Genomic DNA, 23,080 nt, shown 5'->3' with positions numbered 1-23,080 from the left:
CCGCCGCAGTCCCACGAGGTCTGCTCTCCTCCATCTCCGCCGTCGACTGACCATCCCGGTGCCGAAGCAAGCGTCTTAAATAGACGCCGGCGCGTCAGCGCTTGATGACGTCAGCGCGCCGCCGCATCATTAAGCTCCCGGTTTGGCTCGCGGCGACGCCACTGTTTCACTGGCTGGGCAGGGAGCACTGATTGGTTCCCCAACCCGTCGACCGTTCTCACAAAATGTCCATGGCATCTGATAGGTTCTCTAAGGTGGCATTATGAAAACATGCTCATGTCCTTATGAAGCGAAGTCTGAAACATCCACTGAAAGAGCATGTTTGGCTTGGCATTTCATGTAAGGGTGGAGGATCCTTGCTAAGTATTGAAAATGCACAATACTGTATATCTCATTTTCACTTACTATACTATTTGAATCATGCTTAATTACAGATGTAGCACACAATATTCATGCTATACTTAATGCATTCCACTGTTTTTTTACAATGTACTGCAGGTATACTGACAAAGCCTACTTTCCAGGAAAAGATCATTACTTGCACACAAACCAAACTTACACATTGATATTATGAGTGAGAGGCTATTATTAATCTGGCCTCCATCTATTTAAGGACAACGACCCAAAACACACAGTATCTGATAAGTGCATGGTGGATAACAAGATCAATTGGCAACATACACAACCCGAATGAGTAGTACTGTATTACTGCATACAACATGTGTAATTTCACAGAGTTAGTATTGTACAAATTTGTTTGTGTCCTTCAAAGGTTACAGGTCATGAATCATATTGAATTGGTGTTGGTTCTTAAGGAGTTATATTAGGTCTGTGATTAAGCCAAGGAATATACTGTAGCTGGTTGGTGGAATACTGATCTTTTGAGATAATGTACTCACAGCTGAACACTTTAAAAATATATACCATTGATATAACATGTTTTCAGTCTTAATATAAAGCAAGGACATGCCTCTGCATTTAACTTTATATAGTGACGTATTGCCCATGATACCAAAAAAGTAAAAATTAATACATAACACACTCACAAATTTAAAATGACCTTTAATGGAATTATAAACCCTAGCCTAAACCCTTGTTGACCACTTTCTGGATTTAATATAGTTCAAATCAAATGGAAAAATCCCTATGAAAAAAATGACCCATCCGCTCTTGTCACGTATTGGAACGTATAGGACCCCTGGGACCTCTTTAATGCAGAGTAATAGTATTATGATGAAATTAAATATGCATACATAACTTAAGATATACATACAAAATCTATCATTACCTCACTATGGTTGCCCTACAGAAGGCAGTCGTATGCAGAACTAGAATCACAACATTTCACAGACTCTGCTGCTCTCTCCTACCTGTTCTTCTCACTTTCACCACCTGTAGCTGCAGATTTCTTTAGTTGCGGCTTGTCTGGATCCTGGAATGTTGGGGGCCCTTATTTGGAAAAAAAATGGGAACATTAAGAAAATTACAGCCAGCCCCCGCGTTAAATCGATACCACCCATGATTAATAATTAGGCCTTCCTCCAGCCCCAATATTAAAATAATAGTATTCACATTTAATAAATAAACCTATTTGCCTCCCTACAAACAGCCCCAGCAATAAATTAATAGTATTTACATTTCAGAAATATACCTAATTTTCCGCAACATCACTGCCGTTAAATAATTCATAGACAAATTTAATAAAGAGACCTCATTCTCCCCAAACTCACCACCACATTCAGTAGCCCCCAAACCACCCCATCTTAAATTAATAGTCCCCACTATTGTGCCTCTCTTCCCCCTTTTTGCTCATGTTGTGCCTCTCCCCCTTTTTCTCTTGCTGTGCCTCTTTCCCCCCTTTTCCCTCATACTGTACTTTTCTGCTTTCCTCCCTTTATTTACTTAGGTTTCTATTAGCTTCTTTCTTCTCTTCTGTCTTCTCTCTTGGTCCTCTGTGCACTGCTCCTCACTGAATGTCGGGCGTGACTTGATGACGTCACGCCCGACATTCAGTGTAAACAGAGCAGAGAGGAGGGAGGAGGAGGGATGCCGGCGCCGCGATCACGTGAGTAGATATATTTTTTTTTACTACCCTGCTCCCCCCACCAACAAAATAACTGAGCCCCGAACCCACCCGCAAAACCGCCCCCCCCCCCCCCCAAAAAAAGCTGCAACAGAGAAAAAATGAAGGTGAAACTATATAAAAAAAAATATGGGCAGTGAGGGCCCGGTCCGGACTCCCTGGCATGCTGGGCCCGGGTAATTATTACCCGCTCCCCCCCCCCCCTCTCAGCGGCCCTGGGCATATACAGGAAGCTTTTACAAAAGTACCACCTACCACTTGAAAACAGCCTTTCATGCCTGACAAAATACTTGATCCCGATATCTTAAAGTGAGAGGATTTCTTTTCCGAGCACATCCTTTAACGCCATTCTAATATCAGATATAAAAGTTAGTTACATTTCAGTACCAGAGCTATCTACTGTGTCTGTATCAAGTCTTAGGTGACAGGAGGTGAAGACATTGTGATAAATCAGTAGACCTTGGTAAAGAGGGTAAGCAGACGTGAACAGTGGATGGCAAGAAGCGAAGATGATGAGAAAAGGTAAGTATGTGTGAGAGAATATAAGTAAGGATAAATAAGTGGTTAGGATATTCTATCATTTTCAGTGAGTAGTATCATTACTAGTGAGTAGTTTAGATTCAATTTTAACATCACAAAAATTATTTTCAACTATTCAGTCCTGGTATGTACAAAATATTTCTAAAACCAACAGCAAAAGCACCTGATGGGATAATAGAGCATCATTAATCTATTTTTTGTTTTTGCTTTGTACATACTGCACTGTGTGGAATAAAACATATGGCTATCTTGTACAATAATAACGTCTTAATTAGCAGTAGCAAAGTTAAAACAGGATATCAACAAACGGTATGTACGCTTGCCAAATCTCATTAATTTCAACTGCTAAAGCCGAAACTCAAATTTAGTAAAAATGTAAATCGTGCTTATCTGCACTGTACCAGCCAGACACAATTATGATTAATTAATGTTTGCTGAAGCATAGGGTTACCTAAATTAACTAATTGAATGGACAAAAGAAAACAAAGCTGCCAGAACTTAAAAAAATATCTATTTTCTAAAGGTTTTGAAAGCACTTTTCAATGTTCTGTAGACTCAAAATACATGTATAGAAAAATGCTTACTGTTGTCATTTTCTAGAAGTAGCAGGACATACTGTTTCTCAAAGTTTTTGCTGCATATTAGCACTTAAAGTCGCAGTATCAAGAGGCCATCCTTTTTCCTTTGCAGTGCTACTGACAGTAATTTATGTCTAGGAAGTCTATTCTGTGTTGGACAGCACAACATACTACTTTACAACCAGTATCCCACCATTTCAATTTTCCATGTCACTACCAGATGAAAGCAGGGCAGTAGTTGCCAGTCGACAACTCCACCCTCACTCATCAGTGCCAGGGAACCAATGACTGCAATAATCAACTCCATCTGGCTTCCAGATAGAAGCAAGGGGGATTACAAGCGCTATATAGGGATTTCACATGATGTCTGTGTGGAGTTTGTATGTTCTCCCTGTGTTTGCGTGGGTTTCCTCCCACACTCCAAAAACATACTGGTAGGTTAATTGGCTGCTATCAAAATTGACCCTAGTCTCTCCCTCTCTGTCTGTCTGTCTGTGTCTGAGTGTGTGTCTATATTAGGGAATTTAGACTGTAAGCTCCAAAGGGGCAGGGACTGATGTGAATGAGTTCTCTGTACAGCGCTGCGGAATTAGTGGCGCTATATAAATAAATGATGATGATGATGATGTCTTCTGTGCAGCCATTGTGTGACATTAGATAAGCTGCCGTCATGGGTCACCAAACAAGTGACGTAAATACAATTGACACCTATACAACACCTTTCACTGGCCACCCACCACTGCCAGTGCCAGCTGCCTGTGAGACACAAAGCCAACCACAACTAATGAGTATCATTAGGGGTATCTGCCAGGCTGTGGGGGCATTTAGGTCTGTGGATAGTCTGTAGAGAATACCAGGCTCTGTGTGGGGTACCTGGATAGTATATGGGTGTACCTACCTAATTTGGGGGAAAGCTGGATCAGTGTTTAGTGAGGAGCACAGAGCTCAATACACAACCACTGAGCACAGAAATCAAATTCAGATACTGAAAATAAAAAGTAGGGAATGCATGAGTAATTTAAACATTGACAGTCAGTGACACGTGTTCTTAGCAGTAATACTTGTTTAAAAGGGTGGGATACGGAATTGCAAATTATGTACCAAAACTGCGATAACAGTTATTTCGACACTAAAATGGCGATGGGTATAATTTCGCATGTAGGTATTAAGGGGGCAATGCGAGGACCCTCCGTTCCCGTATAATGTGCAAGCCTTAGTAAATAAAATTTATAAAAATGTGAAGGTCCACCCTATAAACACTATTAACCCAAGCGTTAATAGTGATTATAGCAAGCACCCCCACAATTTTTTTCCATTTTTTTTTACTAAGGCTTGCACATTATACAGGTGCCGGGTCCTTGCATTGCCCCCTTAATACAGGCAATATGACTGTCGCCATTTTTAGTGACGACAATCACACTGCCACCATTTTCTGCTGTCTGTGTTTCTAGCAGGGTTGCCTATCCGTTTTTAGGTAAGTCTGCTATTCCTACATGCCGAAATTATACCTATCGGCAGTTTAGTGTCTAAATAACTGTTGTCACAATTTTGGTAATCGGCATGAAGACTACCACCGGTTTAAGAAGAGGCTGAATAAAATATAATTACAAACCTATTACATGTGGTTATTCAGTCATACATGTTAGTGTACTTAAGGAGGAATATAAATGGAAACATGACTCCAAAGATATAAAGGAAACAAACAAGTAGGAAAGTTATGCAGAAGATCTATAATTCATGATGCTTATTTCTCTCAGAAATGAAACCTCTGGCACACCTGGCTTCACATGTTTAATTGGATTAGAGCATTGTGGCTGTTCTCTATTTACCATAACAAATAAAGCAGCAGGTTTTACTTACGTACCATTCCACCCCTTCACAACATGATCCATCCGATATAAGTCTATAAATGCATGATAACATGAGACCTATAAATATTTTTTTCACTACTAGCTTCTTTGCTGATAAGTGGGTAATGGTCTCCAGGGATTACTTGATTTTATTAATTCACTAAGGGCCTGATTCATTAAGGCACGCAAAACAAAAGTATTGTTGTTTTTTTTTAAAAAAGCACATAATTCGGGCATACACACATCCATATTCAACAAAAAGCGGATATGAAGAAAAGTCTGTTGTTGAATACTGGCGTAGGTACGCTTTGCATATACAGCTCTTGCTGTATTTTGGACAGACACAACACACTGCTGGACACATACAATTCATATGTGGAATATAAAGTCACAGCAGAACGCACAGAAAAAAATGAATAATGTCACCTGTTAATGACATAGGGTCTGATTCATTAAGGAAAGTTAAGTAAAAAATTGAGTAAGTAATATCCTGGACAAAACCATGTTACAATGCAAGGGGTGCAAATTAGTTTTCTGTTTTGCACATAAGTTAAATATCGACTGTTTTGTCATGTAGCACACAAATATCAACTTTAAATTTCAGTGTACAAATAAGCTATTAAGTATTTGTGTGCTACATGAAAAAACAGACAGTATTTAACTTATGTGCAAAATAGAAAATTAATTTGCACCTCTTGCATTGTAACATGTTTTTTTGTCCAGGATACTACTTACTCAATTTTTACTTAATTTTCCTTAATGAGTCAGGCCCATAAATAAATAACAATAACAAAAAAGGGATCTTTGTTCCCATTATGTTTTCCACGAAAAACATTTATCATGATGTTATTGATGTCTACTGAACATAAAATGAAATTCTACAAGTGCTCTTGGTTCTAGCAATTCATATGCGACCATCACCAAAGTTTGAACCAGGCTCTGCTGCGTGCACTCGAACCTGACATGGCACACCCTTATTGTACATTGACTATGTGCAGACACCAATTTCCCTCAGTATTCTGCCTATGAAATCACAGGCTGTCGGAAGATTCTTTTGCGCTCGAAGATGAATTTGAAAAATTTGCTTTCACTGACGGATATAATTTATCAAAAGTAATCCAGTTTCTATAGTCACCAAACTGCCAAATACCTACTAGCATTTGTAACATGCAATCTACATACATTTTTAATTCATGTAAAATGCATACAAATAGATCTTTACTTGCGCTCCATTGCAGTAGCATTTTCAGCTACTTCCATTTCCGTGCATTTGCCATTTTTCAATGCATTGTAAACAATACATGTTGGGTTTGTTTTGATTTTTCAGCCTAATGATGGCTTGCTTCACTGATAGTGACAGCTCTTTGGATCTCATATTGAGAGTCGTCAGCAACAGATTCCAAATGCAAATGTCACGCCTAAAATAAACTCCAGACCTTTTACCTGCTTAACTGATGATGAAATAACGAGGGAATAGCCCACACATGTCCATGAAATAGGTTTTGAGTCGATTGTCCCATTACTTTTGGTTCCTTAAAAAGTGGGAGGCACATATAGAAACCGTTGTAATTCCTACACCGTTCACCTGATTTGGATGTAAATGCCCTCAAATTAAAGCTGAAAGTCTGCAGCTAAAGCACATCTTGTTTGTTTCATTTCAAATCCATTGTGGTGGTGTATAAAGCCCAAAATATGAGAATTGTGTCGATGTCCCAATATTTATGGACTTGACTGTATATAACAATCTCTCAAGTTCAAGTGAAAATGCACATCAAATGCAGTTCAAACCTATATAAGTTTGATATGCATTTTTTTGTGTTACTAAAAAAAACCACGTCAAACGCTAGAGAGTATGTGGTCTAAAGGATACACTTTTGCAGTGAATGCTCCACTTATAGTTGATCAGCATTTTTTGTAACTTAACTACTGATACTTGAATACAAGGAGGTTCTATAGACATTATTAAGACAAGTGTTGCATTTGAATTCTAGAATAGCAATATTGTAATAAACTGAGTTTCAGGTATACCTACCTTCTATATGATCTTATATGTACTATTATTCTTGTTGTAATAAAAAAAGTTAGTTTCTCTTTCCTTTTATGAATTATTTTGAGGATATGGTTTTTAACATGTAATTAATTAAAGTATATACTTTATTTACTTTTATGAGGCAAGGCGTAATCATGCTTTATATCTTCACATTTTTAAGTAACTGAGGTAGTAGTTACATTGACACTTAAAGACTCAACATTGTAATAATTGATATCTCTTTCTCCAAGTATAAAGTCTTTTTCTTAGACTGACAGTAATGGCGATATGTTGCTAATAGGTGGTAAATATATATTTAGTGATCTTTTAAATAAATGCAACTTGTATTTTTATAAAATATGTTTAAATAATCCATCTTTTGTTCACCCACCATAGATTTGTTTTTAGCCCTTGTAAATATACTTTGCTGTACTTATACAGCGGGGGGACCTAGAGCTATACAGCGGTGTGCAAATTATGGCAGAAAATAATGGTATGTGGGTGTCACTGTCAACAATGATAGAGCCAGCTTTGTCATTGAGGGGTCTACTTAAATTGCTCACGTTAATTTTAATTTCTTTTTGCAATGATAAGAAAAGAATTAACATAACAATTTATTAAAATTATTAATTATTATTATGCCCCCTGGGCTGGTGGCATAGTGGGCTATCATGGGCTGGGTTACTGGGCCACCTGCATTTTTTCCCTTTAAAATAGGCTGCTGAGTCGAGTCTTGCCCCCGGGGCTGATATTTGCCAGCTCTCCCCTAAGCCTGTCACAGCGAATAATCTATAGTAAAGTATATTTGCGATCATTTTACATTTTACTTTACTCGCATTTGCGAGTACTTTCCATGGCATGGCAGAATTTGCTATGGGAAGAGCACGAAGCCTGCAAGGGAGGGATCCAAAGATCCCTCTCCTGTGATGCGCTTCCCATAAGTTATAATGGCTATCACCACCTTCAGATGGTGTTAGCTACCGGGATCAAGCTACCTATGGGGACTGGATTTGCGATCGAAGTGGCAGCGACCGCAGCAGATATCACTGATATCTGCAGCTGGCATCCATTAATAAATAGCCTCATTACTATTTATATTATTCCCTCGAAAACTGCAGTTTTCTGAGGATTATAGATTGATAAATAGGTCCTTAGCGTGAAATGCTGCTGTTTTCGTTTAGAGTTGGACACCTCAAACATATGTGTGAAATTAATTTTGCAAAAAATATGTGCATATGTGTGTATGTTGAGTTCCACGCATCCGATCATACATCAATCTCAAAACATAGCATTTCTACTTCTAAAATATAAATATGCCCCATGATAGTGTAGAGATGTGGCTTACTGGGGTAAATAGTAACGAAGGTAGCGTTACCTTTTTCGTAACCAATATAATGTAAAGAAATTATCATATACACAAGGGAGAATAGTATCTTGGCTGTGTCATTAATAAGTCTGAAAGTCAAATTTTTCCTATACAATGTAATGAGATAGAAACATCCAACATTTGTTGTTTACCGCTTTGTAAATCCAATCTTTTTTCCTGTAGTAGTCAAAATGAAATTGACAAAGAAATATTCCGAATAGATTGATGCTACTTGATAAAATACAACCACAATAATAATGAATAAAATACTATCAGCTAGAAATGTCAATACAAAGAAGTCAATCACAACTGGCTAAATAGAACTTGTCATCAACAAGATCATAAATCATTATACCAGGCCTCCGATACCCACAAAGGTTATGCCTCCTAAGAAGAGTATCTGGTTATGCATCCGAGTATGATAAGTTCACATCTTCAAGGGGCGTGCTAGACTCATGCGTACACACCCTTACTGTACTAATCATATGCTTGCATGCCGCTCCCTTCTTCACCTCTCCAGAAGTTTAAGATACACACAAATCTAGGTGTGGACACATATTGGTACGAATGAACAGCACAGAAATACAAATTTGATTTTCTTGCTCTACTGAGGGATAGAAAAGAAAAAGAAAAAGCATCTGAAACTTAAAAATAAAGACAAATGTAAGCTCATTTGTGAGTAATATCTACAGTGATACTTGTGTACTTATGATCACATCAGTTTGAGATCTATGTATTTGTTCTCAGACTGCCACCTTGTGGTGCAAATATAGATTACTTTTATTTATTAGATAAAGTTTATTTCTAAGGGGAGTTCATTAAGTACTAATATTTTACACAAGTACTACCACTAAGGGCAGTCGACTCAGTAAAAAATGTTTCTCAAAATGTCTTTGCTAACATCTAGGAGGAGGCAAGTTACTATAGGTGATAGATAACACATGTTTAATTTGTCTCTCATTTATAACACTAGAAAACATCTAGGGCCTGAATCATTAAGGATCTTAAATGAAGAGGATTCTTATTTCAGTCTCCTGGACAAAACCATGTTACAATGCAAGGGGTGTAAATGAGTGTTCTGTTTTGCACATAAGTTAAATACTGCCTGTTTTTTAATGTAGCACACACATATCAACTTTTAATTTCAGTGTACAAATAAGCTTTCAAGTATTTGTGTGCTACATGAAAAAACAGATAGTATATAACTTATGTGCAAAACAGAACACTCATTTGCACCCCTTGCATTGTAACATGGTTTTGTCCAGGAGACTGAAATAAGAATCCTCTTTATTTAAGATCCATAATGAATCAGGCCCCTAATTCATTAAATTCTTTATGACTACACAAAACAATTTCCACACATTTTTACTTAGCAACACAATAGTGGTACTAGTGTATCAACTGAGTGATAAACACATGGATAAGACACAGGTATTAAATAGTTAAATAATTGTGATTCACAAAAAATAAACCCCCACCCCATGTAAGAAAAATAAAACCAGTGGTGGATAGACACTGATGCTTGTTTTGTGCCTGTGGTATACTCAGTGCAATCTGTGTTCACTGTAAATTAAATTGCGATAAACATAGAGATCACTGATCTCTATAGGGAACTTGGAGAACACACTGACAATGGCCCATGAACGCTGATTGTTTATTTAAGCAATTGTTAGTGTGTCCTGACATTCCATTCACTATAGAGATCAGTGATCTCTATTTTTACAGCAATTCAAATTGCAGTGACAACAGTGTACCACAGTCACAAAAAAATGCCTGTCTATATAGAGTAAGCCCTTCATGAGGTTAATGGTTTGTGCAATTGCAGATAATCTAAGCTATGGAGCAAATGTATCAAATTGTGATTCTGGCAAATAAACGATAGATCTAAAACAGTGATTCAATTAAAGGTAGGTTTAGCTCACAGCTGTCTGCTAGAGTGTGTTATAATGCTACCCCTATTCCATAAGGTGAGGCGTCACGTACCAACTTGGGGCCTGATGTAGTGTGAGACACAATTTTTTTTTTTTAAATCCAGTATTTTTATTGACATTTTTTAAGATATAAACATACTAAACAACAAAAAGAAAAGAAAAACAATCGCATACATATCGGAATTAAATGACGGAATTTACAAGATTACATTAAAGCATAATAATAATAAATGTGCTATATTCATTCAGGATCATACATCGTAAATGCTTATACATAAGTATGTTACACATGCAGGGTTTATTACATGGACTCAGATACTTATTATAAGAACTGCGGTAGCCATACATTTAAGTAGATAGAGCATCTGTACTAGATGACATAGGATAGAATGGAGACTCTAACCATCTGTACCATATATTCTCAAATTCCTTCAGAGCCTGTCTGCTAGTATAAACAAATCTCTCGTGCCTTATGGTGGTATTGACCCGTGCCTTCCAATTTTTAACCGTGGGACTCGTCGGGGCCAACCACAGCCTCGCTATACAGACCTTAGCCAACATCAATAACTGTGAAATGTACATTTTTGTCAGTTTATTAACTTTCCCCTTCAATCGGAGCCCAAGGAGACAAGTGGCCGGTGAACTAAGAGACACTTCAATTCCAGTAACCTGAATACATCTCCTGATCCTTCGCCAGAAGATTTGTATACATGAACACTCCCATAGAAGGTGCCAAAAGTTAGCATTGATCGAATTGCATTTCGGACAGTTAGGGGTAGCATCCGGGCGAAATTTTGCCAATCTAATAGGGGTAAAGTAGGCCCTGTGTAAGATAAACAACTGTATTTGTTGAAATTTTAATGATGAAGTATAACCTTTAGTACTGTCTGTAACCATTTCCCACTCCTTGTCTGATAAAGGGCCAATATCTATTTCCCACTGATTCCTCAAACCATCCAAATCATCTGCAGTGGATTCATACAGAAGACATGAATACATTCGAGAGATCAGACCTCTATAACCCAAGGCCTGTAATTGTTTCCTCAGTGGATCCACCCCAAACAACAAAGTCTCCCCTTTAAATTGTGTGTTTAGGGAGTGTCGTAACTGAAGGTAAGAATAAAACATTGTTCTGGGTACAGAGAATTCCCCAACCAACTGTTCGAAGGATTTAAGTACATTAGTATCATAAAGCTGACCTACCGACACCACACCCAACCGAGACCACTCCCTGGCCCTCTTCACTGTATTCAACTTCTCAAATTTCTTTGCCCCCCAGATAGGAGTATATGGATCAATGTCAGTTTGTTTCATTATTTTATTACAGATTGTCCAAATCTTAACTGCCTGAATCAGGAGCGGAGGAGCCCGCATACCAAGCCGCCCCGCCAGCAGTGACTGTAAGGGAGTGTGATTAGAATTAAATTGGTGTACCAACACCCAATGTAGCTCATGGTAATCGGGGTCCGAAACCCATGCCTTAAGGTGGACCAATTGAGAGGCAAAATAATATAATTTCAAGTTAGGAAGTGCAAATCCACCAGAAGATCTGGATCTATACAGCGAGCTGAGCTTGACCTTAGCCCTTCCCCCTCCCTAAACCAATGAAATCAAATAGCTATCAATGCATCAGAAAATGGAGGGTGGAATATATACAGGTGACTGCTGGAGTATATATAAAAAGTTTGGCTGCACCATCATCTTAATTAAATTTATCCTACCGGAGACAGAAAGTGGGAGCTTCTTCCATACATGAGTTTTTTCTTTAATGTATTTGATCTGGGGCCGCAAATTAAGTTCTACATATTCAGCGGGGGTATTAGAGATCCATATTCCCAAGTATTTGAATTTCGATGCCCATTTTAACTGTAAGCCTTCTGGCATTGTCACGGGACACTCCCATCCCAGAGGGAACACGCTAGATTTATCCCAATTAATTTTTAGGCCGGAAAAAAAACCAAATCCATCAACCACCCGCAGCAAATGTTTTAGGGAAGTGTCGTGATCTGAAAGGAACAACAGCATATCATCTGCATATAATGCCACCTTATCCTCTCTGTGCTCTGATCTAAGTCCCACAATTTCTCTATCATGCCGGATCTTACAGGCCAGCGGCTCTATTGCTAATGCAAACAGGGCCGGAGACAACGGGCATCCCTGTCTAGTACCCCGCTCTAATTGAAATTGTTGAGAAAGATGCCCATTGACACAGACCCGCGCCTGAGACACAATTTACACTTAACTCGTAAGTGTAAATTGCATCCCATAATTTACACAGTATTCCGAAGGCAAACGGATCTTTAAATCCATGCAACTCAGACTACTATGCAAATTGCACAAACACACCTCTTTATCTGCCTCATGGGCCGGTGTGCATGACACACTTAAATGTGTCAGTCACAGCGGCCTAGTAAAAAAATTGTGCTTCTTTCCCCAGGGCTGAAATGTAGTGAAAATGTTGTTTTTTGGATAAAGTTAATTCCCATGGCAAAGAGGGACTTTGAAATTAATTACAATTCATCTGATCATTCTTCATGACATTCTGGAGTATATGCAAAGTGCCATAATAAAAACTGAGGCAGCAAACTTTGTGGAAAATAATATTTGTGCCATTCTCAAAACTTTTGGCCACGACCGTAGTGTTTAGCCATTCATTCCATTCATTGTAAAACAATGCTGATCTGACATGTCACTACAGCGTGATCCATATTTCTTGGGACTCTGCTGCCATTATACTGTGCAATTCAAGAAAGGATAAAGTTCTTTCTGATTGTTGTCAGTTGATTCTGACTCATTTTCTGTCACCTTGTGTACCTCATCATCATCATCATCATCATCATCATTTATTTATATAGCGCCAACATATTCCGTAGCGCTTTACAATTGGGGACAAACATAATAAACTAATAAACAAACTGGGTAAAACAGACAAAGAGGTGAGAAGGCCCTGCTCGCAAGCTTACAATCTACGGGACAATGGGAGATTGACACATGAGGTTAAGGCTACATTTTGCATTTTGGCACAGCCAGACTGCAAAGGTAAAAGTGACTCATAAGCTAAATGATCCTGACACACAACAATGTTGGTCAGGGGGTAGTTGTCTTGTGTGAAATTCTGTAACAGGTGGTAACAGGCTAAAGGCGGTGAGGTTAAGAGGGTGGTTGAGGAATATTATAAGCTTGTCTGAATAGGTAGGTTTTCAGAGAGCGCTTGAAAGTTTGTAGACCAGAGGAGAGTCTTATTGTGCGAGGGAGAGAATTCCATAGAGTGGGTGCAGCCTGAAAAAAGTCCTGTAACCGGGAATGGGAGGATGTAATGAGGGTGGATAAGAGACACAAATCTTGTGTAGAATGGAGTTGCCGAGTTGGGAGATATTTTGAGACAAGAGAGGAGATGTATGTTGGTGCAGCTTTGTTGATGGCCTTATAGTTTAGTAAAAATATTTTATATTGGATTAGGTAGAAGACAGGCAGCAAGTGTAGAGACATACAGAGTGATTCAACAGAGGAATAACGATTTGCAAGGAAAATCAGTTTTGCCGAAGCATGCAAAACAGATTGTAGGGGTTTGAGTCTGTTTTTGGGAAGACCAGTAAGGAGTTAATTGCAATAGTCAATGCGGGAGATGATAAGTGCATGGATTAAGGTTTTTGCAGTGTCTTGCGTGAGATATGTGTGAAATCTGGAAATGTTCTTTAGATGTATGTAGCTTGATTTAGATATAGAGTCAATGTGGGAAACAAAGGATAGGTGTGAGTCAAGGATTACACCTAGGCAGTGAGCTTGTGGGGTGGGATTTATGGTCATGTTATCAACAGAGATAGAAATGTCAGGTATGCTCTTGTTGGTGGGTGGGAATATTATTAACTCTGTTTTATAAAGATTAAGTTTGAGTTGGCGAGAGGACATCCAAGATGATATGGCAGAAAGACAGTCAGTTACAAGTGACAACAGAGATGTAGAGAGGTCAGGAGAGGATAGATAGATTTGTGTATCATCCGCATAGAGATGATACTGAAAGCCAAAGGAACTTATTAGATTTCCAAGAGAAGCGGTATAGATAGAGAACAGCAGAGGACCTAGCACTGAGCCTTGTGGTACTCCAACTGATAGGGGAAGCGGAGCAGAGGTGGCTCCAGAGAAATTAACAGTGAAAGAGGGATTAGAGAGGTAGGATGAGAACCAGGATAGAACAGTGTCTTGAAGACCTAGGAATTGCAGCGTTTGTATGACTAGAGCGTTGTCACCGGTGTCAAATGCAGCCAAGAGATCCAGGAGAATTAGGAGAGAGTAATGGCGTTCAGTTTTAGCATTGATCAGATCATTGACAACCTTGGTCAACGCAGTCTCTGTGGAGTGTTGAGAACGAAAGCCAGACTGAAGAGGGTCCAACAGGTTGTTAGTGGAAAGAAAGCGTGTGAGGCGAGTGTAGGCAAGTCTCTCTAGAAGCTTGGAGGGGCAAGGGAGCTGAGAGATGGCACGGTAATTTGAGAGAGAGTTTGGGTCGGAGTTTTGTTTTTTTAGAATAGGAGTAATCACTGCGTGCTTCTATAGTGATGGAAAGATGCCAGTAGAGAGAGAGAGATTACAGATTTGAGTTAGAGGTGAAATGAGCACAGGAGACAGGGATCTACCAATTTGCGAGGGAATAGGATCAAGAGGACAGGAGGTAGAGTAGTAAGATAAGAAGAGCGTAGAAATTTCCTCTTCATTTGTGGGGTCAAATGAAGAGAGGGTGTCAGAGGGTAGTGGGAAGGAATTGAGCGGATTGCTTGTCGAGGAAGAGGATACCATTTCTAGTCTGATCTTATCAATCTTGTCCTTGAAGTAGGAAGCAAGATCCTGAGCACTGATAGTAGATGGAGGGTTTGGGGTGGGAGGATTGAGAAGATGTTTAAATGTGTTGAAAAGGCGTTTGGGGTTAGAAGCCTGAGCATAGATAAGAGATTGGAAGTATGTTTGTTTTGCCATATCCAGAGCATTTCGATAGGAGTGGTAGACAGAAGTATATGTGAAGAAGTCATTAGAGGCGCGAGATTTACGCCAGTGATATTCTGCTTTATGGGACAGTTTTTGAGCCCAAAGGTTCCTACTCTGTATCTTAGCAGACAGTCGTGTGAGTGCAGACACACTGCAGGATTGGAAGGTGGTTGAAATGAGATTTTCAAACAGAATAAGCAATCAAATGAAACGACTATCCGTACTCTGGAATGACTCTCGTTCATCGTGTAAATATACACACTAATGCAATATCAGGATAAACGGTTGTTTATTGGGGGTTGGGACGATAATTGTCTGAAACACCTCTAGTGTGTACCCAGCCTAAAAGACTTGCTGTTGTCTCCATTGAAATTGCCATAGACACTGCACAGTCCAATGTTAATGCTGGTTCAGGTAATAATCTCTTTTGAATTCTTTCACTGTGTATATCACACACCAGTCAGTCTCTTATTGCACCTGAGAGTCCCAATCCACAGTGTTCAGATAACCATCTCAACCCTGCTACATAAGCAGAAATATTTTTATTAAAACAAAATCTTTCCATAATTAATAGATGTTTGGGGTTCAAATGGCTCATTAGAATATGACCAGTTTCCTGAATAGTTTTTCTGGTGGGTTTTACTGATGTTAAGAAACTGTGCAAAAAAACTGTACGTCTTTGCCTCCATTAAAATTATTAGGACTGACACTTTCTTTTCAACTCTACCATTATTTGTATCACAATAAAGCTCCATCCCATAGAAGGCTGTCACCATGTCAATGTATCCTGACATTTTTATGAACTTCTAACTGTTTGGGGAGCTGCTACATTCACTGTACACTTCTGTAATGGCTGATTTAACTCACAAGTCCCATATGCGCTCTGGGTCTGTATGACACAATGTGGAGTCCCGTTTCTTACACTGCCTCACTTTTTATGCAATTCACCACTGCTGATTTCTTTGTGATGAATGTGGTTTTATCATCCTCACCAGTTGTGGTTTATGACGTTTTGAATAAACACGCTGATCACTTCGATAGGTTAGGAACAGCAGCCACTGAATTGTTTACTTCAAAGCTCATGCACACAATACAAAATACGACAGTTGGGCCCATGATATAAATACATTTCTTAGAACTCAATCCTAAAGTCTATCTCCGCAGAAATATAAAGTAGTCCACATATACTAAATGCATAAAGAACCAGCATTAGAAACAAACTACTCAGTCAGGAGTCATTTAAGGTGAGCAATGCTCACAAAACACAGTGCATCTATAAATGCACAACCACACTCACTTTAAAGGGTCCACAAATACATATGTTCATGCTCACATTGAGCATTATAATGGTCCAGCTACTGTTCGCATATGAGTGGTACATGATAATTGAGGTTTAGAATATGGAGCTTCTAAATGGGGATTCACCCTCATGTGTCAGCTGTTTGTCTACTCCTTTCCCTTTAGATTGTAAGCTCTAGTAACCAGGGCCCTCTTCCTTCCTACTTGCATTACCTATAAATTTTGCTTACCAGCTACACTACGCACCTTCTCCTTGGACTCACTGCCCATTGTCTCCACTCCTCCATCGTCTTTGCACCTCATTCAGTGGCTCTAAACTTGTTAGTTGCGCCCACGCTAATGGGCACAGTTTTCAGTCTGCGCTGAATATACCCCTTGAACCCCAGTAGCTGTGCTGAGAGTTGTAGTGTTATTTGTTTAATGTATTAAACTGTTATACCATGTACTGCCTTGTTGTTTGCCCTCTGTACGGAGCTGCGAACTTCATGCGGGGCCTATAAATAAAGGTTATGAATAATAATAATAGGGCTCTCCAACATATTTCTTGAACAAATGAAAACATTGCTATGTACCACAGATTCAGTCATTTGAATATCTGGCTGCATAACATTATCCTGATGTAACAAAATCCAGATGTCCCTTTCCACTAACAATATAAAACAAAACTTTAGCAACATAGGTCCCACACACCTGTTATTTAATAAAATACAGTATTTATTGAAGTATCTATATCATTAGTAAAAAAGTGAGACTGCTCTTTGTCAGGAGTGAATGTGCAGGACCTATATCGGTGAAGATTTGCACAGCATACTTTCACACTTTGGGCTAAACCCACTTAATTTAATATTTTCCATTTTTTTCCTAAAATACTTCTCATTTTACAGTTATTTACTCACATATTTTGTACTACAAGACTGTTCTGATTCAGGTAATAGTCTAGGGGCTAGATTTACTAAACTGCGGGTTTGAAGAAGTGGAGATGCTGCCTATAGCAACCAATCAGATTCTAGCTTTCATTTTGTAGAATGCACTAAATAAATGACAGCTAGAATCTGATTGGTTGCTATAGGCAACATCTCCACTTTTTCTAACCCGCCGTTTAGTAAATTTACCCCTAGGTCTTAATGGAGGGACGCCCATCTAGGATGCACACCTAACTGCTACATAAATGAACAACCCCTTTAACTAAGCAGACGTTGTTAGAAGCAAAACAAAGGGAGTAGTTTATGGACTTTAGAATACTACATATAATATAAAACATGTGCTGATGAGTTTGCATTAAATATATCCCAGCTTTGCACTGGCAATGCCATTATAAAATCTTATTACATTACACTAATTGCTGTTGACATTCAATATAATCAAGTACTATATGTAAAGTATTTAAATTTAATGAACGTATATAAAATTTATTTTTTGGATCACAACACCCAACCTTCAGACCCTCAATATCATGGTTTGCATTAACATATCCTGCAAGAAACTAAATAAATAAGAATAAAGTTGCAATGGAATGTCTTGTCTAAAACAGGTTTATTTCTGTGAAAGCCATGCCCTGTAAATAATTTACAGATCATAAATCATTTACAGCAGCTTTAAACCATGATTATTGGAGTGAGTAGATGTTAGGTAACTATTTCTGACAAGAAATGCAACTAAGTGTACACAATACGCTCTGCTAGAAAAATAACATACATACTAGATAACTAAAGAATTCATCCCATTTTGTTACTCTTGCATGCACATATTTTATACATGTATTACATTTTTATTCAGTTATGATTAAACAAAATAACAAGAAACTAACACCTAACCTCTTAAGGGTGGTGTCAAATGGCAGCACTTGAAAGCTGCTACTTTCCAGCTAGAAAAGAGCAATGTTTAAAGAAATTGAGTCGGTGCAGTTGTGCTAAGGAAGGGGAAATGCCGCTCTCCTGTCACACAAGAGTGATTGAACTCTAAGGGGGAATGGACCTCGCGCGCCACACATTGACTGCAATTACGGTAGAAATCTCTGCTAATTGGGGGTGCGAGGAAAAATGAGCGGAGATTTCTGTCAAAATCTACACGGCAAAGGGTTTCACAGACGTTGTAAAGACACTTTGTGGCTAAATGAATTACATCCTAAGGGGGAGATTCAATTCCATGTGCTGCTGCACCTATTTCCGGGTATTGCGGTATCTAAAATATTCTTTTTACCTGCACCTCGATGAGGTGAGGCTCTGGATGGGACGTCGTCTGAACTGCATTCCCCCCAAAAAGTCCTGCATGCAAAGTTTTCTGAGCGGAATAACTCTGGTGTGACGGGACCAATCACCGTGGCATTGAATGAGTTTTATAAACGTTGTACTTCATAGCTGGAAAAGCGATTCTGTAAGAAATTGTATTGTGAACCGTAGTTTAATATTGTTTATATAAAATGCAATTGGTAATTATTGGAATCTGTCTTTGTCATGAACAGGGAGTTTTTTAAGGGAGTTTATTAATGTAATTGCATTTTTGGATAAAGAGTTCTTATCATCCAACTTATTTAACACAAAGACAGTAAGAGACGTTGCAAAGTAATGGCACAGAGGATGTTATAACAGTTGAAAAAAGAAATGAACAGAGGGAAATTTATATCTAAAAACTGTATACAAATGAAATAAATTCCTTACAGCAGTATCCATAAAACAAAAAAAATCAGCAAAAAGTTACCAATCATCATCATCATCACCATTTATTTATATAGCGCCACTGATTGCGCAGCGCTGTACAGAGAACTCATTCACATCAGTCCCTGACCCATTGGAGCTTACAGTCTAAATTCCCTAACACACACACATAGACAGACAGACAGAGAGACGAGGGTCAATTTTGATAGCAACCAATTAACCTACTAGTATGCTTTTGGAGTGTGGGAGGAAACCGGTGCACCCGGAAGAAACCCACGCAAATACGGGGAGAACATACAAACTCCACACAGATAAAGCCATGGCTGGGAATTTAACTCATGACCCCAGTGCTGTGAGGCAGAAGTGCTAACCACTAAGCCACCGTGCTACCAATGTCAAGGACGCCACTAGCATACAACTCACTAACCCCATTTAAATACCCGCATTGGCACCAAAACCCTATTAATGAGAATATTGTAATTCATTGTTGTTATACCATATGTGTGCATCATTTTGCTGGCCCAATTCTGCAAACATTATGCGAACTGTGAAGTTTGGTAGAGGAATAATGGTATGGGGCTGTTTGGCTAGGCCCCTTATCTTCAGTGAAGGGCAATCTTAATGTTTCAGCATACCAAGTCATTTTGGGCAATCATCATCATCATCATCATCATCATCAGCTATTTATATAGCGCCACTATCTGCGCCATGCTGTACAGAGAACACGCTCACATCAGTCCCTGCCCCATTGGAGCTTACAGTCTAAATTCCCTAACATACACACACAGACAGACAGACTAGGGTCAATTTGATATCTGCCAATTAACCTACCAGTATGTTTTTGGAGTGTGGGAGGAAACCGGAGCCCCCGGAGGAAACCCACGCAAACACTGAGAGAACATACAAACTCCACACAGTTAAGGCCAGGGTCGAGAATTTAACTCATGATCCCAGTGCTGTGAGGCAGAAGTGCTAACCACTAAGCCAATGCTATGCTTCCAACTTTGTGGCAACAGTTTGGGGAAGGCCCTTTTCTTTCCAACATGACTGTGCCCCAGTGCACAAAGCAAGGACAACAAAGACATGGTTTGATGAGTTTGGTGTGGAAGAACTTGATTGGGCCGCACAGAGCCCAGACCTCAACCCCATGGAACAACTTGGAGATGAACTGAAACGGAGATTCCGAGCCAGGCCTACTCGTTCAACATCAGTGCCTGACTTCATAAATGCTATACAGAATGAATGGGCACAAAAACCCACAGAAACACTCCAACATCTTGTGAAAAGCCTTCCAAGAAGAGTGGAAGCACTCTATATTAAAGGGGTGACAAGGGTGAAAGGGCCCGAGAAGGCGCAACGATTTCATGACTTGCGGTTTAGACCGGGATCTGCAACGTGTGCCCAGCTGGCAGACCTGGCAAAGTTAACAAAAAGTTGGTTGGAGCCCGACCATAATACACCGGTCAGAATGTTAGAAATCTTGGCTATTAACCATTGTGAGCGAAATCTGAGTCGGGAGTTACAGAGAAGGGTTCTACAGACCGTCCCTCGTTTGAGGAGCTTGCAACAGTGACCGATATTATGCTGTCGAAAATATGGCCCGGACAGGTGGGAAAGTTGTCAAGCCAGTCTTCAGGATGAACCCAATACCAGACTGCAGGGATATGGACCAGACAGCCGAGAGAGTTGGCAGGCCGGACCTTAGGCCTAAACCAACACCAGAGGTTGGGACGGACCGCAATGTGACCCCAGCGAAGTGTTTTGAGTGTGGTAAGCAGGGGCACTTCCGGAGACATTGCCCAAAACCTCCCGAACCAATGGATTGTTCGGTGGTTCGACTAGACCCCAGGTTTCCTGCTTGTTTCACCATGTCCTCGTCCACGGGGAATCCACTGCTGATCCAGGTGCCCGTCCTGATACGGCAACAAGCGATGTTAACGTTGGTGGACTCGGGCAGTGACATCACCTTGGTATCCAGCACTGTTGTTCCAGAAGGCCTGTCGACCTGGATACCGTCAGTGAAAGTCCTGTGCATTCACGGGGTCACCGAGGAATATGACCTTGTCAATCTTCCCATTACTGTAAACTTTGATTGGGCAGTCTCATTCTCTGTGGGGTGGGAGTGCCTCTGTCTGCTCTTTGCTGAAGACCCCAATGAGCCCTTGGAACTCGACGGGCTGCCCTTTTAGCCCACACTTAGCCTCCTCACCTTGGGTAGTTTTATATACCATTTCTATTTGCACTGGCTGTAGGAAGGTGTTTTTGCATGAGTAATCCCACCCTTGTTTTGCCCTCCAGTTGATCACTGGGCTGTGAATGAAGAACTAGGGATAACCCAGTATGATTTGGCTCTTGGGGGTGTGGAAGGCACTGAACGAGATCAGCTCTCGACACACATCAGCACCCAAACGGTCTTGTGTGTCACCAAAGCTGGGGTTATGTATCATCCATCAACAGCTTCTATGGCTATTGGCCTTATTTTAGGAACCAGAGTTAGTTCCATATTTCAGGCGAAGTTCAAGTCTATAAAATTCTCCATGGCTCCAGAATCAAAATAGGCACCAGTGTCAACGGAGCAGGCCATTAGGAGAGGGCAATGAAAAGCTGGAATTGAAGAATGAAAAGTGGAGGAAAAATGGCACCAATCCTCACTAGACTTCCCTACTGTTTCGGTGCTTAAAATAAATCTACCCATCTCTAGATGAGTGAGTCAATGTGCAATAAAGACATCCTGAGCTGCATGGGTTCCTCTAAGCTCTCAGATGGCATGGTACTAATTATCCAGTGCAATGAGATCATCTGTAATTAAGTCCACCAATCTTTTCTGGAAGGAGGCTAGAAGTGACTTGTCATTCCATTTGGTTTCCGCTGATAAATCAAGGCAATATATTGCAAATATCACTTCCAAAGGTACATCTTCCTCATTTCTTTCTTTCATTAGCAAATAAATCTATTTGTCATGCAAAACTGGTACCTTGCAATGTAAAACCAGTAAATACACTGTAGCATAGCGATAAGCAGAATCATGTGACACCCAAATCAAAGCAATTTCTTCATGCGGCTGAGCCACATTAATGTGAGGGGGAGGGGGGGGAACGGGGGGCATGTGTGCCGGGCCCCCCTCTCACAGGGGGCACCGATCTTAGCTCCTTCAGGAGGTGAGTCACCACTTCCCACTCAAGGGTAACAGATAAAATCACTACACTACAAAATATAAGCCCTGGGGTGGCGATAGGCTCTAACAGCATCTTTATCTCCACCATCAAGGCTGTTGCTAATATTTAGCAAGGTATGGTAATCCATGTTATATAATCATTTTCCAAACATTTATTTAGTAGAAAAAAAAAAAAATTCCCACTATTATGCCACCTCCTGGAAACTAAAGTGCATTCCAGTCTTCAGTTGTAAACCAAATTTTTGAAAATATTAGGTTTGAAAAAAACAAGGCATGATTTGTATGGTTACGGTAAAGATTTGACTTTTTTTATATATCCCTTCCTTAAGGGCCCTGGGCTCCCAAAGTCTTAATCCAGCTCAGCCCAGCAGTGATCCAAATGCATTGCCCTCAATGTTCTTTAAATTAGAAAATAATTCCATATCTAATGCAGAACATACAGAACCTTCAATGACATTTCAGTAGCCTGTGATAAATAAATGATGTAATTACTGCGCCAAAATGTCATTTGCTTTTTAACTTACACGTCACCAAATCTCTGTCCAAACATAATCAAATAATATCAAACATAATATATCTTATTACTTAACCTATT

Source organism: Mixophyes fleayi, chromosome 1, assembly GCF_038048845.1.
Source record: "Mixophyes fleayi isolate aMixFle1 chromosome 1, aMixFle1.hap1, whole genome shotgun sequence".
NCBI classification, from domain to species: Eukaryota; Metazoa; Chordata; class Amphibia; order Anura; family Limnodynastidae; genus Mixophyes; species Mixophyes fleayi.
This window is presented reverse-complemented; position numbering follows the sequence as displayed.